Here is a 17,270-nt window from a genome sequence, read left to right as displayed (position 1 = left end):
ATCAAAGAAACGTCCTTTGGCCTAGCCTTGCCTTGCCTTGCCTTATTTCCTTCTCATCCTGTTCTCTGTCCCAGCCTCTCTCACTAAGCCCTCGTCTGGCTGCATGTCTCTTCTTTCCTCTCTCCTTTTCTCAAACTCTCCTGCTTCCTGGCTTTCGTCTTTCAATTCCTCCATTTCAGTCCTGCAGCCCGGCACTACTTTTTTCTCTTGCCTCCCTTTGGCCTGCTCCCTTGGCTTTCTCCCTCTCTTCCATATCCTTCTTCCCGACTTGTCTCTTGGAGACTTTTGGCCACTTTGGAGCCAAGTCTGGGGATGTTTTGGAAACTTTTCAGAGGCCTCGCTGGTGACAGGAGGGACAGCAGGCAGTGACAAGCCCGGGGCTGACAGGCTCCCCCTCCCCTAGCGGGCGATCGGCTGCCACACCCAGCTGACATAGAACCTTTGTCACAATGCCCGCTACTGTGGTGAGGATGCGGGCACACTGTAGATGACAGGGACCCAGCAGGACTTGCTGTCAGCTCAGCAATTGCTCAGTACCCCAAAGAAGCTGAATTCTGCAAATTGCTGCTTTGCTCTTGAAATGATGTCATCAGGTGGGTGTTTTGGTGTAATACACTGAAAACCAGAGCAGAAATGCTGAAATATTCCCATGATATGCATGGTCTCTGCACCAAACCACCATGACTCAGCCTAAGTACATCTGCCGCTTGTTCTTTTGTACTGCCAGCTGATTGTGAAAGTACAGTATAAAAACCATCTTTATGGTAAGATCTTTGTGGTTTAGACTTAGTCTAAGTGTCTCAAGTAGCCGGGGCTTTTGTTTGGGCCTAATCCATAAGGTCTGAGGGCTTTCCTCCTCATCTCAAGATGAATGTGGTAGAAAACATAAATCAGGGAAACCTCGTTTGGCCTAGCCTTGCCTTGCCTTGCTTTGCCTTATTTCTTTCGCATCCTGTTCTCTGTCCCAGCCTCTCTCACTAACCCCTCGTCTGGCTGCATGTCTCTTCTTTTCTCTCTCCTTTTCTCAAACTCTCCTGCTTCCTGGCTTTCCTCTTTCAATTCCTCCATTTCAGTCCTGCAGCCCCGCACTACTTTTTTCTCTTGCCTCCCTTTGGCCTGCTCCCTTGGCTTTCTCCCTCTCTTCCATATCCTTCTTCCCGACTTGTTTCTTGGAGACTTTTGGCCACTTTGGAGCCAAGTCTGGGCATGTTTTGGAAACTTTTCAGAGGCCTCGCTGCTGACAGGGGGGACAGCAGGCAGTGACAGGCCCGGGGCTGACAGGCTCCCCCTCCCGTAGCGGGCGCTCGGCTGCCACACCCAGCTGACATAGAACCTTTGTCACAATGCCCGCTACCGTGGTGAGGATGCGGGCACTCTGCAGGTGACAGGGACCCAGCAGGACTTGCTGTCAGCTCAGCAATTGCTCAGTTCCCCAAAGAAGCTGAATTCTGCAAATTGCTGCTTTTGCTCTTGAAATGATGTCATCAGGTGGGTGTTTTGGTGTAATACACTGAAAACCAGACCAGAAATGCTGAAATATTCCCATGATAAGCATGGTCTCTGCACCAAACCACCATGACTCAGCCTAAGTACATCTGCCGCTTGTTCTTTTGTACTGCCAGCTGATTGTGGAAGTACAGTATAAAAAACATCTTTATGGAGAGATCTTTCTGGTTTAGGCTTAGTCTAAGTGTCTCAAGTAGCCGGGGCTTTTGTTTGGGCCTAATCCATAACGTCTGATGGCTTTCCTCTCATCTCAAGATGAATGTGGTAGAAAATATAAATCAAAGAAACGTCCTTTGGCCTAGCCTTGCCTTGCCTTGCCTTATTTCCTTCTCATCCTGTTCTCTGTCCCAGCCTCTCTCACTAAGCCCTCGTCTGGCTGCATGTCTCTTCTTTCCTCTCTCCTTTTCTCAAACTCTCCTGCTTCCTGGCTTTCCTCTTTCAATTCCTCCATTTCAGTCCTGCAGCCCCGCACTACTTTTTTCTCTTGCCTCCCTTTGGCCTGCTCCCTTGGCTTTCTCCCTCTCTTCCATATCCTTCTTCCCGACTTGTCTCTTGGAGACTTTTGGCCACTTTGGACCCAAGTCTGGGCATGTTTTGGAAACTTTTCAGAGGCCTCGCTGGTGAACAGGGGGGACAGCAGGCAGTGACAGGCCCGAGGCTGACAGGCTCCCCCTCCCCTAGCGGGCGCTCGGCTGCCACACCCAGCTGACATAGAACCTTTGTCACAATGCCCGCTACTGTGGTGAGGATGCGGGCACTCTGTAGGTGACAGGGACCCAGCAGGACTTGCTGTCAGCTCAGCAATTGCTCAGTTCCCCAAAGAAGTTGACTTTTGCAAATTGCTGCTTTGCTCTTGAAATGATGTCATCAGGTGGGTGTTTTGGTGTAATACACTGAAAACCAGAGCAGAAATGCTGAAATATTCCCATGATAAGCATGGTCTCTGCACCAAACCACCATGACTCAGCCTAAGTACATCTGCCGCTTGTTCTTTTGTACTGCCAGCTGATTGTGGAAGTACAGTATAAAAAACATCTTTATGGAGAGATCTTTCTGGTTTAGGCTTAGTCTAAGTGTCTCAAGTAGCCGGGGCTTTTGTTTGGGCCTAATCCATATGGTCTGATGGCTTTCCTCTCATCTCAAGATGAATGTGGTAGAAAATATAAATCAAAGAAACGTCCTTTGGCCTAGCCTTGCCTTGCCTTGCCTTATTTCCTTCTCATCCTGTTCTCTGTCCCAGCCTCTCTCACTAAGCCCTCGTCTGGCTGCATGTCTCTTCTTTCCTCTCTCCTTTTCTCAAACTCTCCTGCTTCCTGGCTTTCGTCTTTCAATTCCTCCATTTCAGTCCTGCAGCCCGGCACTACTTTTTTCTCTTGCCTCCCTTTGGCCTGCTCCCTTGGCTTTCTCCCTCTCTTCCATATCCTTCTTCCCGACTTGTCTCTTGGAGACTTTTGGCCACTTTGGAGCCAAGTCTGGGGATGTTTTGGAAACTTTTCAGAGGCCTCGCTGGTGACAGGAGGGACAGCAGGCAGTGACAAGCCCGGGGCTGACAGGCTCCCCCTCCCCTAGCGGGCGATCGGCTGCCACACCCAGCTGACATAGAACCTTTGTCACAATGCCCGCTACTGTGGTGAGGATGCGGGCACACTGTAGATGACAGGGACCCAGCAGGACTTGCTGTCAGCTCAGCAATTGCTCAGTACCCCAAAGAAGCTGAATTCTGCAAATTGCTGCTTTGCTCTTGAAATGATGTCATCAGGTGGGTGTTTTGGTGTAATACACTGAAAACCAGAGCAGAAATGCTGAAATATTCCCATGATATGCATGGTCTCTGCACCAAACCACCATGACTCAGCCTAAGTACATCTGCCGCTTGTTCTTTTGTACTGCCAGCTGATTGTGAAAGTACAGTATAAAAACCATCTTTATGGTAAGATCTTTGTGGTTTAGACTTAGTCTAAGTGTCTCAAGTAGCCGGGGCTTTTGTTTGGGCCTAATCCATAAGGTCTGAGGGCTTTCCTCCTCATCTCAAGATGAATGTGGTAGAAAACATAAATCAGGGAAACCTCGTTTGGCCTAGCCTTGCCTTGCCTTGCTTTGCCTTATTTCTTTCGCATCCTGTTCTCTGTCCCAGCCTCTCTCACTAACCCCTCGTCTGGCTGCATGTCTCTTCTTTTCTCTCTCCTTTTCTCAAACTCTCCTGCTTCCTGGCTTTCCTCTTTCAATTCCTCCATTTCAGTCCTGCAGCCCCGCACTACTTTTTTCTCTTGCCTCCCTTTGGCCTGCTCCCTTGGCTTTCTCCCTCTCTTCCATATCCTTCTTCCCGACTTGTTTCTTGGAGACTTTTGGCCACTTTGGAGCCAAGTCTGGGCATGTTTTGGAAACTTTTCAGAGGCCTCGCTGCTGACAGGGGGGACAGCAGGCAGTGACAGGCCCGGGGCTGACAGGCTCCCCCTCCCGTAGCGGGCGCTCGGCTGCCACACCCAGCTGACATAGAACCTTTGTCACAATGCCCGCTACCGTGGTGAGGATGCGGGCACTCTGCAGGTGACAGGGACCCAGCAGGACTTGCTGTCAGCTCAGCAATTGCTCAGTTCCCCAAAGAAGCTGAATTCTGCAAATTGCTGCTTTTGCTCTTGAAATGATGTCATCAGGTGGGTGTTTTGGTGTAATACACTGAAAACCAGACCAGAAATGCTGAAATATTCCCATGATAAGCATGGTCTCTGCACCAAACCACCATGACTCAGCCTAAGTACATCTGCCGCTTGTTCTTTTGTACTGCCAGCTGATTGTGGAAGTACAGTATAAAAAACATCTTTATGGAGAGATCTTTCTGGTTTAGGCTTAGTCTAAGTGTCTCAAGTAGCCGGGGCTTTTGTTTGGGCCTAATCCATAACGTCTGATGGCTTTCCTCTCATCTCAAGATGAATGTGGTAGAAAATATAAATCAAAGAAACGTCCTTTGGCCTAGCCTTGCCTTGCCTTGCCTTATTTCCTTCTCATCCTGTTCTCTGTCCCAGCCTCTCTCACTAAGCCCTCGTCTGGCTGCATGTCTCTTCTTTCCTCTCTCCTTTTCTCAAACTCTCCTGCTTCCTGGCTTTCCTCTTTCAATTCCTCCATTTCAGTCCTGCAGCCCCGCACTACTTTTTTCTCTTGCCTCCCTTTGGCCTGCTCCCTTGGCTTTCTCCCTCTCTTCCATATCCTTCTTCCCGACTTGTCTCTTGGAGACTTTTGGCCACTTTGGACCCAAGTCTGGGCATGTTTTGGAAACTTTTCAGAGGCCTCGCTGGTGAACAGGGGGGACAGCAGGCAGTGACAGGCCCGAGGCTGACAGGCTCCCCCTCCCCTAGCGGGCGCTCGGCTGCCACACCCAGCTGACATAGAACCTTTGTCACAATGCCCGCTACTGTGGTGAGGATGCGGGCACTCTGTAGGTGACAGGGACCCAGCAGGACTTGCTGTCAGCTCAGCAATTGCTCAGTTCCCCAAAGAAGTTGACTTTTGCAAATTGCTGCTTTGCTCTTGAAATGATGTCATCAGGTGGGTGTTTTGGTGTAATACACTGAAAACCAGAGCAGAAATGCTGAAATATTCCCATGATAAGCATGGTCTCTGCACCAAACCACCATGACTCAGCCTAAGTACATCTGCCGCTTGTTCTTTTGTACTGCCAGCTGATTGTGGAAGTACAGTATAAAAAACATCTTTATGGAGAGATCTTTCTGGTTTAGGCTTAGTCTATTTGTCTCAAGTAGCCGGGGCTTTTGTTTGGGCCTAATCCATATGGTCTGATGGCTTTCCTCTCATCTCAAGATGAATGTGGTAGAAAATATAAATCAAAGAAACGTCCTTTGGCCTAGCCTTGCCTTGCCTTGCCTTATTTCCTTCTCATCCTGTTCTCTGTCCCAGCCTCTCTCACTAAGCCCTCGTCTGGCTGCATGTCTCTTCTTTCCTCTCTCCTTTTCTCAAACTCTCCTGCTTCCTGGCTTTCGTCTTTCAATTCCTCCATTTCAGTCCTGCAGCCCGGCACTACTTTTTTCTCTTGCCTCCCTTTGGCCTGCTCCCTTGGCTTTCTCCCTCTCTTCCATATCCTTCTTCCCGACTTGTCTCTTGGAGACTTTTGGCCACTTTGGAGCCAAGTCTGGGGATGTTTTGGAAACTTTTCAGAGGCCTCGCTGGTGACAGGAGGGACAGCAGGCAGTGACAAGCCCGGGGCTGACAGGCTCCCCCTCCCCTAGCGGGCGATCGGCTGCCACACCCAGCTGACATAGAACCTTTGTCACAATGCCCGCTACTGTGGTGAGGATGCGGGCACACTGTAGATGACAGGGACCCAGCAGGACTTGCTGTCAGCTCAGCAATTGCTCAGTACCCCAAAGAAGCTGAATTCTGCAAATTGCTGCTTTGCTCTTGAAATGATGTCATCAGGTGGGTGTTTTGGTGTAATACACTGAAAACCAGAGCAGAAATGCTGAAATATTCCCATGATATGCATGGTCTCTGCACCAAACCACCATGACTCAGCCTAAGTACATCTGCCGCTTGTTCTTTTGTACTGCCAGCTGATTGTGAAAGTACAGTATAAAAACCATCTTTATGGTAAGATCTTTGTGGTTTAGACTTAGTCTAAGTGTCTCAAGTAGCCGGGGCTTTTGTTTGGGCCTAATCCATAAGGTCTGAGGGCTTTCCTCCTCATCTCAAGATGAATGTGGTAGAAAACATAAATCAGGGAAACCTCGTTTGGCCTAGCCTTGCCTTGCCTTGCTTTGCCTTATTTCTTTCGCATCCTGTTCTCTGTCCCAGCCTCTCTCACTAACCCCTCGTCTGGCTGCATGTCTCTTCTTTTCTCTCTCCTTTTCTCAAACTCTCCTGCTTCCTGGCTTTCCTCTTTCAATTCCTCCATTTCAGTCCTGCAGCCCCGCACTACTTTTTTCTCTTGCCTCCCTTTGGCCTGCTCCCTTGGCTTTCTCCCTCTCTTCCATATCCTTCTTCCCGACTTGTTTCTTGGAGACTTTTGGCCACTTTGGAGCCAAGTCTGGGCATGTTTTGGAAACTTTTCAGAGGCCTCGCTGCTGACAGGGGGGACAGCAGGCAGTGACAGGCCCGGGGCTGACAGGCTCCCCCTCCCGTAGCGGGCGCTCGGCTGCCACACCCAGCTGACATAGAACCTTTGTCACAATGCCCGCTACCGTGGTGAGGATGCGGGCACTCTGCAGGTGACAGGGACCCAGCAGGACTTGCTGTCAGCTCAGCAATTGCTCAGTTCCCCAAAGAAGCTGAATTCTGCAAATTGCTGCTTTTGCTCTTGAAATGATGTCATCAGGTGGGTGTTTTGGTGTAATACACTGAAAACCAGACCAGAAATGCTGAAATATTCCCATGATAAGCATGGTCTCTGCACCAAACCACCATGACTCAGCCTAAGTACATCTGCCGCTTGTTCTTTTGTACTGCCAGCTGATTGTGGAAGTACAGTATAAAAAACATCTTTATGGAGAGATCTTTCTGGTTTAGGCTTAGTCTAAGTGTCTCAAGTAGCCGGGGCTTTTGTTTGGGCCTAATCCATAACGTCTGATGGCTTTCCTCTCATCTCAAGATGAATGTGGTAGAAAATATAAATCAAAGAAACGTCCTTTGGCCTAGCCTTGCCTTGCCTTGCCTTATTTCCTTCTCATCCTGTTCTCTGTCCCAGCCTCTCTCACTAAGCCCTCGTCTGGCTGCATGTCTCTTCTTTCCTCTCTCCTTTTCTCAAACTCTCCTGCTTCCTGGCTTTCCTCTTTCAATTCCTCCATTTCAGTCCTGCAGCCCCGCACTACTTTTTTCTCTTGCCTCCCTTTGGCCTGCTCCCTTGGCTTTCTCCCTCTCTTCCATATCCTTCTTCCCGACTTGTCTCTTGGAGACTTTTGGCCACTTTGGACCCAAGTCTGGGCATGTTTTGGAAACTTTTCAGAGGCCTCGCTGGTGAACAGGGGGGACAGCAGGCAGTGACAGGCCCGAGGCTGACAGGCTCCCCCTCCCCTAGCGGGCGCTCGGCTGCCACACCCAGCTGACATAGAACCTTTGTCACAATGCCCGCTACTGTGGTGAGGATGCGGGCACTCTGTAGGTGACAGGGACCCAGCAGGACTTGCTGTCAGCTCAGCAATTGCTCAGTTCCCCAAAGAAGTTGACTTTTGCAAATTGCTGCTTTGCTCTTGAAATGATGTCATCAGGTGGGTGTTTTGGTGTAATACACTGAAAACCAGAGCAGAAATGCTGAAATATTCCCATGATAAGCATGGTCTCTGCACCAAACCACCATGACTCAGCCTAAGTACATCTGCCGCTTGTTCTTTTGTACTGCCAGCTGATTGTGGAAGTACAGTATAAAAAACATCTTTATGGAGAGATCTTTCTGGTTTAGGCTTAGTCTAAGTGTCTCAAGTAGCCGGGGCTTTTGTTTGGGCCTAATCCATATGGTCTGATGGCTTTCCTCTCATCTCAAGATGAATGTGGTAGAAAATATAAATCAAAGAAACGTCCTTTGGCCTAGCCTTGCCTTGCCTTGCCTTATTTCCTTCTCATCCTGTTCTCTGTCCCAGCCTCTCTCACTAAGCCCTCGTCTGGCTGCATGTCTCTTCTTTCCTCTCTCCTTTTCTCAAACTCTCCTGCTTCCTGGCTTTCGTCTTTCAATTCCTCCATTTCAGTCCTGCAGCCCGGCACTACTTTTTTCTCTTGCCTCCCTTTGGCCTGCTCCCTTGGCTTTCTCCCTCTCTTCCATATCCTTCTTCCCGACTTGTCTCTTGGAGACTTTTGGCCACTTTGGACCCAAGTCTGGGCATGTTTTGGAAACTTTTCAGAGGCCTCGCTGGTGACAGGAGGGACAGCAGGCAGTGACAAGCCCGGGGCTGACAGGCTCCCCCTCCCCTAGCGGGCGATCGGCTGCCACACCCAGCTGACATAGAACCTTTGTCACAATGCCCGCTACTGTGGTGAGGATGCGGGCACACTGTAGATGACAGGGACCCAGCAGGACTTGCTGTCAGCTCAGCAATTGCTCAGTACCCCAAAGAAGCTGAATTCTGCAAATTGCTGCTTTGCTCTTGAAATGATGTCATCAGGTGGGTGTTTTGGTGTAATACACTGAAAACCAGAGCAGAAATGCTGAAATATTCCCATGATATGCATGGTCTCTGCACCAAACCACCATGACTCAGCCTAAGTACATCTGCCGCTTGTTCTTTTGTACTGCCAGCTGATTGTGAAAGTACAGTATAAAAACCATCTTTATGGTAAGATCTTTGTGGTTTAGACTTAGTCTAAGTGTCTCAAGTAGCCGGGGCTTTTGTTTGGGCCTAATCCATAAGGTCTGAGGGCTTTCCTCCTCATCTCAAGATGAATGTGGTAGAAAACATAAATCAGGGAAACCTCGTTTGGCCTAGCCTTGCCTTGCCTTGCTTTGCCTTATTTCTTTCGCATCCTGTTCTCTGTCCCAGCCTCTCTCACTAACCCCTCGTCTGGCTGCATGTCTCTTCTTTTCTCTCTCCTTTTCTCAAACTCTCCTGCTTCCTGGCTTTCCTCTTTCAATTCCTCCATTTCAGTCCTGCAGCCCCGCACTACTTTTTTCTCTTGCCTCCCTTTGGCCTGCTCCCTTGGCTTTCTCCCTCTCTTCCATATCCTTCTTCCCGACTTGTTTCTTGGAGACTTTTGGCCACTTTGGAGCCAAGTCTGGGCATGTTTTGGAAACTTTTCAGAGGCCTCGCTGCTGACAGGGGGGACAGCAGGCAGTGACAGGCCCGGGGCTGACAGGCTCCCCCTCCCGTAGCGGGCGCTCGGCTGCCACACCCAGCTGACATAGAACCTTTGTCACAATGCCCGCTACCGTGGTGAGGATGCGGGCACTCTGCAGGTGACAGGGACCCAGCAGGACTTGCTGTCAGCTCAGCAATTGCTCAGTTCCCCAAAGAAGCTGAATTCTGCAAATTGCTGCTTTTGCTCTTGAAATGATGTCATCAGGTGGGTGTTTTGGTGTAATACACTGAAAACCAGACCAGAAATGCTGAAATATTCCCATGATAAGCATGGTCTCTGCACCAAACCACCATGACTCAGCCTAAGTACATCTGCCGCTTGTTCTTTTGTACTGCCAGCTGATTGTGGAAGTACAGTATAAAAAACATCTTTATGGAGAGATCTTTCTGGTTTAGGCTTAGTCTAAGTGTCTCAAGTAGCCGGGGCTTTTGTTTGGGCCTAATCCATAACGTCTGATGGCTTTCCTCTCATCTCAAGATGAATGTGGTAGAAAATATAAATCAAAGAAACGTCCTTTGGCCTAGCCTTGCCTTGCCTTGCCTTATTTCCTTCTCATCCTGTTCTCTGTCCCAGCCTCTCTCACTAAGCCCTCGTCTGGCTGCATGTCTCTTCTTTCCTCTCTCCTTTTCTCAAACTCTCCTGCTTCCTGGCTTTCCTCTTTCAATTCCTCCATTTCAGTCCTGCAGCCCCGCACTACTTTTTTCTCTTGCCTCCCTTTGGCCTGCTCCCTTGGCTTTCTCCCTCTCTTCCATATCCTTCTTCCCGACTTGTCTCTTGGAGACTTTTGGCCACTTTGGACCCAAGTCTGGGCATGTTTTGGAAACTTTTCAGAGGCCTCGCTGGTGAACAGGGGGGACAGCAGGCAGTGACAGGCCCGAGGCTGACAGGCTCCCCCTCCCCTAGCGGGCGCTCGGCTGCCACACCCAGCTGACATAGAACCTTTGTCACAATGCCCGCTACTGTGGTGAGGATGCGGGCACTCTGTAGGTGACAGGGACCCAGCAGGACTTGCTGTCAGCTCAGCAATTGCTCAGTTCCTCAAAGAAGTTAACTTTTGCAAATTGCTGCTTTGCTCTTGAAATGATGTCATCAGGTGGGTGTTTTGGTGTAATACACTGAAAACCAGAGCAGAAATGCTGAAATATTCCCATGATAAGCATGGTCTCTGCACCAAACCACCATGACTCAGCCTAAGTACATCTGCCGCTTGTTCTTTTGTACTGCCAGCTGATTGTGGAAGTACAGTATAAAAAACATCTTTATGGAGAGATCTTTCTGGTTTAGGCTTAGTCTAAGTGTCTCAAGTAGCCGGGGCTTTTGTTTGGGCCTAATCCATATGGTCTGATGGCTTTCCTCTCATCTCAAGATGAATGTGGTAGAAAATATAAATCAAAGAAACGTCCTTTGGCCTAGCCTTGCCTTGCCTTGCCTTATTTCCTTCTCATCCTGTTCTCTGTCCCAGCCTCTCTCACTAAGCCCTCGTCTGGCTGCATGTCTCTTCTTTCCTCTCTCCTTTTCTCAAACTCTCCTGCTTCCTGGCTTTCGTCTTTCAATTCCTCCATTTCAGTCCTGCAGCCCGGCACTACTTTTTTCTCTTGCCTCCCTTTGGCCTGCTCCCTTGGCTTTCTCCCTCTCTTCCATATCCTTCTTCCCGACTTGTCTCTTGGAGACTTTTGGCCACTTTGGAGCCAAGTCTGGGGATGTTTTGGAAACTTTTCAGAGGCCTCGCTGGTGACAGGAGGGACAGCAGGCAGTGACAAGCCCGGGGCTGACAGGCTCCCCCTCCCCTAGCGGGCGATCGGCTGCCACACCCAGCTGACATAGAACCTTTGTCACAATGCCCGCTACTGTGGTGAGGATGCGGGCACACTGTAGATGACAGGGACCCAGCAGGACTTGCTGTCAGCTCAGCAATTGCTCAGTACCCCAAAGAAGCTGAATTCTGCAAATTGCTGCTTTGCTCTTGAAATGATGTCATCAGGTGGGTGTTTTGGTGTAATACACTGAAATCCAGAGCAGAAATGCTGAAATATTCCCATGATATGCATGGTCTCTGCACCAAACCACCATGACTCAGCCTAAGTACATCTGCCGCTTGTTCTTTTGTACTGCCAGCTGATTGTGAAAGTACAGTATAAAAACCATCTTTATGGTAAGATCTTTGTGGTTTAGACTTAGTCTAAGTGTCTCAAGTAGCCGGGGCTTTTGTTTGGGCCTAATCCATAAGGTCTGAGGGCTTTCCTCCTCATCTCAAGATGAATGTGGTAGAAAACATAAATCAGGGAAACCTCGTTTGGCCTAGCCTTGCCTTGCCTTGCTTTGCCTTATTTCTTTCGCATCCTGTTCTCTGTCCCAGCCTCTCTCACTAACCCCTCGTCTGGCTGCATGTCTCTTCTTTCCTCTCTCCTTTTCTCAAACTCTCCTGCTTCCTGGCTTTCCTCTTTCAATTCCTCCATTTCAGTCCTGCAGCCCCGCACTACTTTTTTCTCTTGCCTCCCTTTGGCCTGCTCCCTTGGCTTTCTCCCTCTCTTCCATATCCTTCTTCCCGACTTGTTTCTTGGAGACTTTTGGCCACTTTGGAGCCAAGTCTGGGCATGTTTTGGAAACTTTTCAGAGGCCTCGCTGCTGACAGGGGGGACAGCAGGCAGTGACAGGCCCGGGGCTGACAGGCTCCCCCTCCCCTAGCGGGCGCTCGGCTGCCACACCCAGCTGACATAGAACCTTTGTCACAATGCCCGCTACTGTGGTGAGGATGCGGGCACTCTGCAGGTGACAGGGACCCAGCAGGACTTGCTATCAGCTCAGCAATTGCTCAGTTCCCCAAAGAAGTTGAATTTTGCAAATTGCTGCTTTGCTCTTGAAATGATGTCATCAGGTGGGTGTTTTGGTGTAATACACTGAAAACCAGAGCAGAAATGCTGAAATATTCCCATGATATGCATGGTCTCTGCACCAAACCACCATGACTCAGCCTAAGTACATCTGCCGCTTGTTCTTTTGTACTGCCAGCTGATTGTGAAAGTACAGTATAAAAACCATCTTTATGGTAAGATCTTTGTGGTTTAGACTTAGTCTAAGCGTCTCAAGTAGCCGGGGCTTTTGTTTGGGCCTAATCCATATGGTCTGATGGCTTTCTTCTCATCTCAAGATGAATGTGGTAGAAAATATAAATCAAAGAAACGTCCTCTGGCCTAGCCTTGCCTTGCCTTGCCTTATTTCCTTCTCATCCTGTTCTCTGTCCCAGCCTCTCTCACTAAGCCCTCGTCTGGCTGCATGTCTCTTCTTTCCTCTCTCCTTTTCTCAAACTCTCCTGCTTCCTGGCTTTCCTCTTTCAATTCCTCCATTTCAGTCCTGCAGCCCGGCACTACTTTTTTCTCTTGCCTCCCTTTGGCCTGCTCCCTTGGCTTTCTCCCTCTCTTCCATATCCTTCTTCCCGACTTGTCTCTTGGAGACTTTTGGCCACTTTGGAGCCAAGTCTGGGCATGTTTTGGAAACTTTTCAGAGGCCTCGCTGGTGACACGGGGGACAGCAGGCAGTGACAGGCCCGGGGCCACCAGGCTCCCCCTCCCCTAGCGGGCGCTCCGCTGCCACACCCAGCTGACATAGAACCTTTGTCACAATAACCGCTACCGTGGTGAGGATGCGGGCACTCTGCAGGTGACAGGGACCCAGCAGGACTTGCTGTCAGCTCAGCAATTGCTCAGTTCCCCAAAGAAGCTGAATTCTGCAAATTGCTGCTTTTGCTCTTGAAATGATGTCATCAGGTGGGTGTTTTGGTGTAATACACTGAAAACCAGAGCAGAAATGCTGAAATATTCCCATGATAAGCATGGTCTCTGCACCAAACCACTATGTCTCAGCCTAAGTATGTCTGCCGCTTGTTCTTTTGTACTGGCAGCTGATTGTGGAAGTACAGTATAAAAACCATCTTTATGGAGAGATCTTTCTGGTTTAGGCTTAGTCTAAGTGTCTCAAGTAGCCGGGGATTTGTTTGGGCCTAATCCATAACGTCTGATGGCTTTCCTCTCATCTCAAGATGAATGTGGTAGAAAATATAAATCAAAGAAACGTCCTTTGGCCTAGCCTTGCCTTGCCTTGCCTTATTTCCTTCTCATCCTGTTCTCTGTCCCAGCCTCTCTCACTAAGCCCTCGTCTGGCTGCATGTCTCTTCTTTCCTCTCTCCTTTTCTCAAACTCTCCTGCTTCCTGGCTTTCGTCTTTCAATTCCTCCATTTCAGTCCTGCAGCCCGGCACTACTTTTTTCTCTTGCCTCCCTTTGGCCTGCTCCCTTGGCTTTCTCCCTCTCTTCCATATCCTTCTTACCGACTTGTCTCTTGGAGACTTTTGGCCACTTTGGAGCCAAGTCTGGGCATGTTTTGGAAACTTTTCAGAGGCCACGCTGGTGACAGGGGGGACAGCAGGCAGTGACAGGCCCGGGACCACCAGGCTCCCCCTCCCCTAGCGGGCGCTCGGCTGCCACACCCAGCTGACATAGAACCTTTTTCACAATGCCCGCTACCATGGTGAGGATGCGGGCACTCTGCAGGTGACAGGGACCCAGCAGGACTTGCTGTCAGCTCAGCAATTGCTCAGTTCCCCAAAGAAGTTGAATTTTGCAAATTGCTGCTTTGCTCTTGAAATGATGTCATCAGGTGGGTGTTTTGGTGTAATACACTGAAAACCAGAGCAGAAATGCTGAAATATTCCCATGATATGCATGGTCTCTGCACCAAGCCACCATGACTCAGCCTAAGTACATCTGCCGCTTGTTCTTTTGTACTGCCAGCTGATTGTGAAAGTACAGTATAAAAACCATCTTTATGGTAAGATCTTTGTGGTTTAGACTTAGTCTAAGTGTCTCAAGTAGCCGGGGCTTTTGTTTGGGCATAATCGATAAGATCTGATGGCTTTCCTCCTCATCTCAAGATGAATGTGGTAGAAAATATAAATCAGGGAAACCTCGTTTGGCCTAGCCTTGCCTTGCCTTGCCTTATTTCCTTCTCATCCTGTTCTCTGTCCCAGCCTCTCTCACTAAGCCCTCGTCTGGCTGCATGTCTCTTCTTTCCTCTCTCCTTTTCTCAAACTCTCCTGCTTCCTGGCTTTCGTCTTTCAATTCCTCCATTTCAGTCCTGCAGCCCTTCACTAGTTTTTCCTCTTGCCTCCCTTGGGCCTGCTCTCTTGGCTTTCTCCCTTTGTTCCATATCCTTCTTCCTGACTTGACTCTTGGAGACTTTTGGCCACTTTGGACCCAAGTCTGGGCAGGTTTTGGAAACTTTTCAGAGGCCTCGCTGGTGACACGGGGGACAGCAGGCAGTGACAGGCCCGGGGCTGACAGGCTCCCCCTCCCCTAGCGGGCGCTCCGCTGCCACACCCAGCTGACATAGAACCTTTGTCACAATGCCCGCTACCGTGGTGAGGATGCGGGCACTCTGCAGGTGACAGGGACCCAGCAGGACTTGCTGTCAGCTCAGCAATTGCTCAGTTCCCCAAAGAAGCGGAATTCTGCAAATTGCTGCTTTTGCTCTTGAAATGATGTCATCAGGTGGGTGTTTTGGTGTAATACACTGAAAACCAGAGCAGAAATGCTGAAATATTCCCATGATAAGCATGGTCTCTGCACCAAACCACCATGACTCAGCCTAAGTACATCTGCCGCTTGTTCTTTTGTACTGCAAGCTGATTGTGAAAGTACAGTATAAAAAACATCTTTATGGTAAGATCTTTGTGGTTTAGACTTAGTCTAAGTGTCTCAAGTAGCCGGGGCTTTTGTTTGGGCCTAATCCATAAGGTCTGATGGCTTTCCTCCTCATCTCAAGATGAATGTGGTAGAAAACATAAATCAGGGAAACCTCGTTTGGCCTAGCCTTGCCTTGCCTTGCCTTGCCTTATTTCTTTCGCATCCTGTTCTCTGTCCCAGCCTCTCTCACTAACCCCTCGTCTGGCTGCATGTCTCTTCTTTCCTCTCTCCTTTTCTCAAACTCTCCTGCTTCCTGGCTTTCCTCTTTCAATTCCTCCATTTCAGTCCTGCAGCCCCGCACTACTTTTTTCTCTTGCCTCCCTTTGGCCTGCTCCCTTGGCTTTCTCCCTCTCTTCCATATCCTTCTTCCCGACTTGTCTCTTGGAGACTTTTGGCCACTTTGGACCCAAGTCTGGGCATGTTTTGGAAACTTTTCAGAGGCCTCGCTGGTGACAGGGGGGACAGCAGGCAGTGACAGGCCCGGGGCTGACAGGCTCCCCCTCCCCTAGCGGGCGCTCGGCTGCCACACCCAGCTGACATAGAACCTTTGTCACAATGCCCGCTACTGTGGTGAGGATGCGGGCACTCTGCAGGTGACAGGGACCCAGCAGGACTTGCTATCAGCTCAGCAATTGCTCAGTTCCCCAAAGAAGTTGAATTTTGCAAATTGCTGCTTTGCTCTTGAAATGATGTCATCAGGTGGGTGTTTTGGTGTAATACACTGAAAACCAGAGCAGAAATGCTGAAATATTCCCATGATATGCATGGTCTCTGCACCAAACCACCATGACTCAGCCTAAGTACATCTGCCGCTTGTTCTTTTGTACTGCCAGCTGATTGTGAAAGTACAGTATAAAAACCATCTTTATGGTAAGATCTTTGTGGTTTAGACTTAGTCTAAGCGTCTCAAGTAGCCGGGGCTTTTGTTTGGGCCTAATCCATATGGTCTGATGGCTTTCTTCTCATCTCAAGATGAATGTGGTAGAAAATATAAATCAAAGAAACGTCCTCTGGCCTAGCCTTGCCTTGCCTTGCCTTATTTCCTTCTCATCCTGTTCTCTGTCCCAGCCTCTCTCACTAAGCCCTCGTCTGGCTGCATGTCTCTTCTTTCCTCTCTCCTTTTCTCAAACTCTCCTGCTTCCTGGCTTTCCTCTTTCAATTCCTCCATTTCAGTCCTGCAGCCCGGCACTACTTTTTTCTCTTGCCTCCCTTTGGCCTGCTCCCTTGGCTTTCTCCCTCTCTTCCATATCCTTCTTCCCGACTTGTCTCTTGGAGACTTTTGGCCACTTTGGAGCCAAGTCTGGGCATGTTTTGGAAACTTTTCAGAGGCCTCGCTGGTGACACGGGGGACAGCAGGCAGTGACAGGCCCGGGGCTGACAGGCTCCCCCTCCCCTAGCGGGCGCTCCGCTGCCACACCCAGCTGACATAGAACCTTTGTCACAATAACCACTACCGTGGTGAGGATGCGGGCACTCTGCAGGTGACAGGGACCCAGCAGGACTTGCTGTCAGCTCAGCAATTGCTCAGTTCCCCAAAGAAGCTGAATTCTGCAAATTGCTGCTTTTGCTCTTGAAATGATGTCATCAGGTGGGTGTTTTGGTGTAATACACTGAAAACCAGAGCAGAAATGCTGAAATATTCCCATGATAAGCATGGTCTCTGCACCAAACCACTATGTCTCAGCCTAAGTATGTCTGCCGCTTGTTCTTTTGTACTGGCAGCTGATTGTGGAAGTACAGTATAAAAACCATCTTTATGGAGAGATCTTTCTGGTTTAGGCTTAGTCTAAGTGTCTCAAGTAGCCGGGGATTTGTTTGGGCCTAATCCATAACGTCTGATGGCTTTCCTCTCATCTCAAGATGAATGTGGTAGAAAATATAAATCAAAGAAACGTCCTTTGGCCTAGCCTTGCCTTGCCTTGCCTTATTTCCTTCTCATCCTGTTCTCTGTCCCAGCCTCTCTCACTAAGCCCTCGTCTGGCTGCATGTCTCTTCTTTCCTCTCTCCTTTTCTCAAACTCTCCTGCTTCCTGGCTTTCGTCTTTCAATTCCTCCATTTCAGTCCTGCAGCCCGGCACTACTTTTTTCTCTTGCCTCCCTTTGGCCTGCTCCCTTGGCTTTCTCCCTCTCTTCCATATCCTTCTTACCGACTTGTCTCTTGGAGACTTTTGGCCACTTTGGAGCCAAGTCTGGGCATGTTTTGGAAACTTTTCAGAGGCCACGCTGGTGACAGGG

The sequence above is a fragment of the Patagioenas fasciata genome, unplaced genomic scaffold, assembly GCF_037038585.1.
Source record: "Patagioenas fasciata isolate bPatFas1 unplaced genomic scaffold, bPatFas1.hap1 Unplaced_3, whole genome shotgun sequence".
Classification (NCBI taxonomy): Eukaryota; Metazoa; Chordata; class Aves; order Columbiformes; family Columbidae; genus Patagioenas; species Patagioenas fasciata.
Note: the sequence above shows the minus strand (reverse complement) of the source record.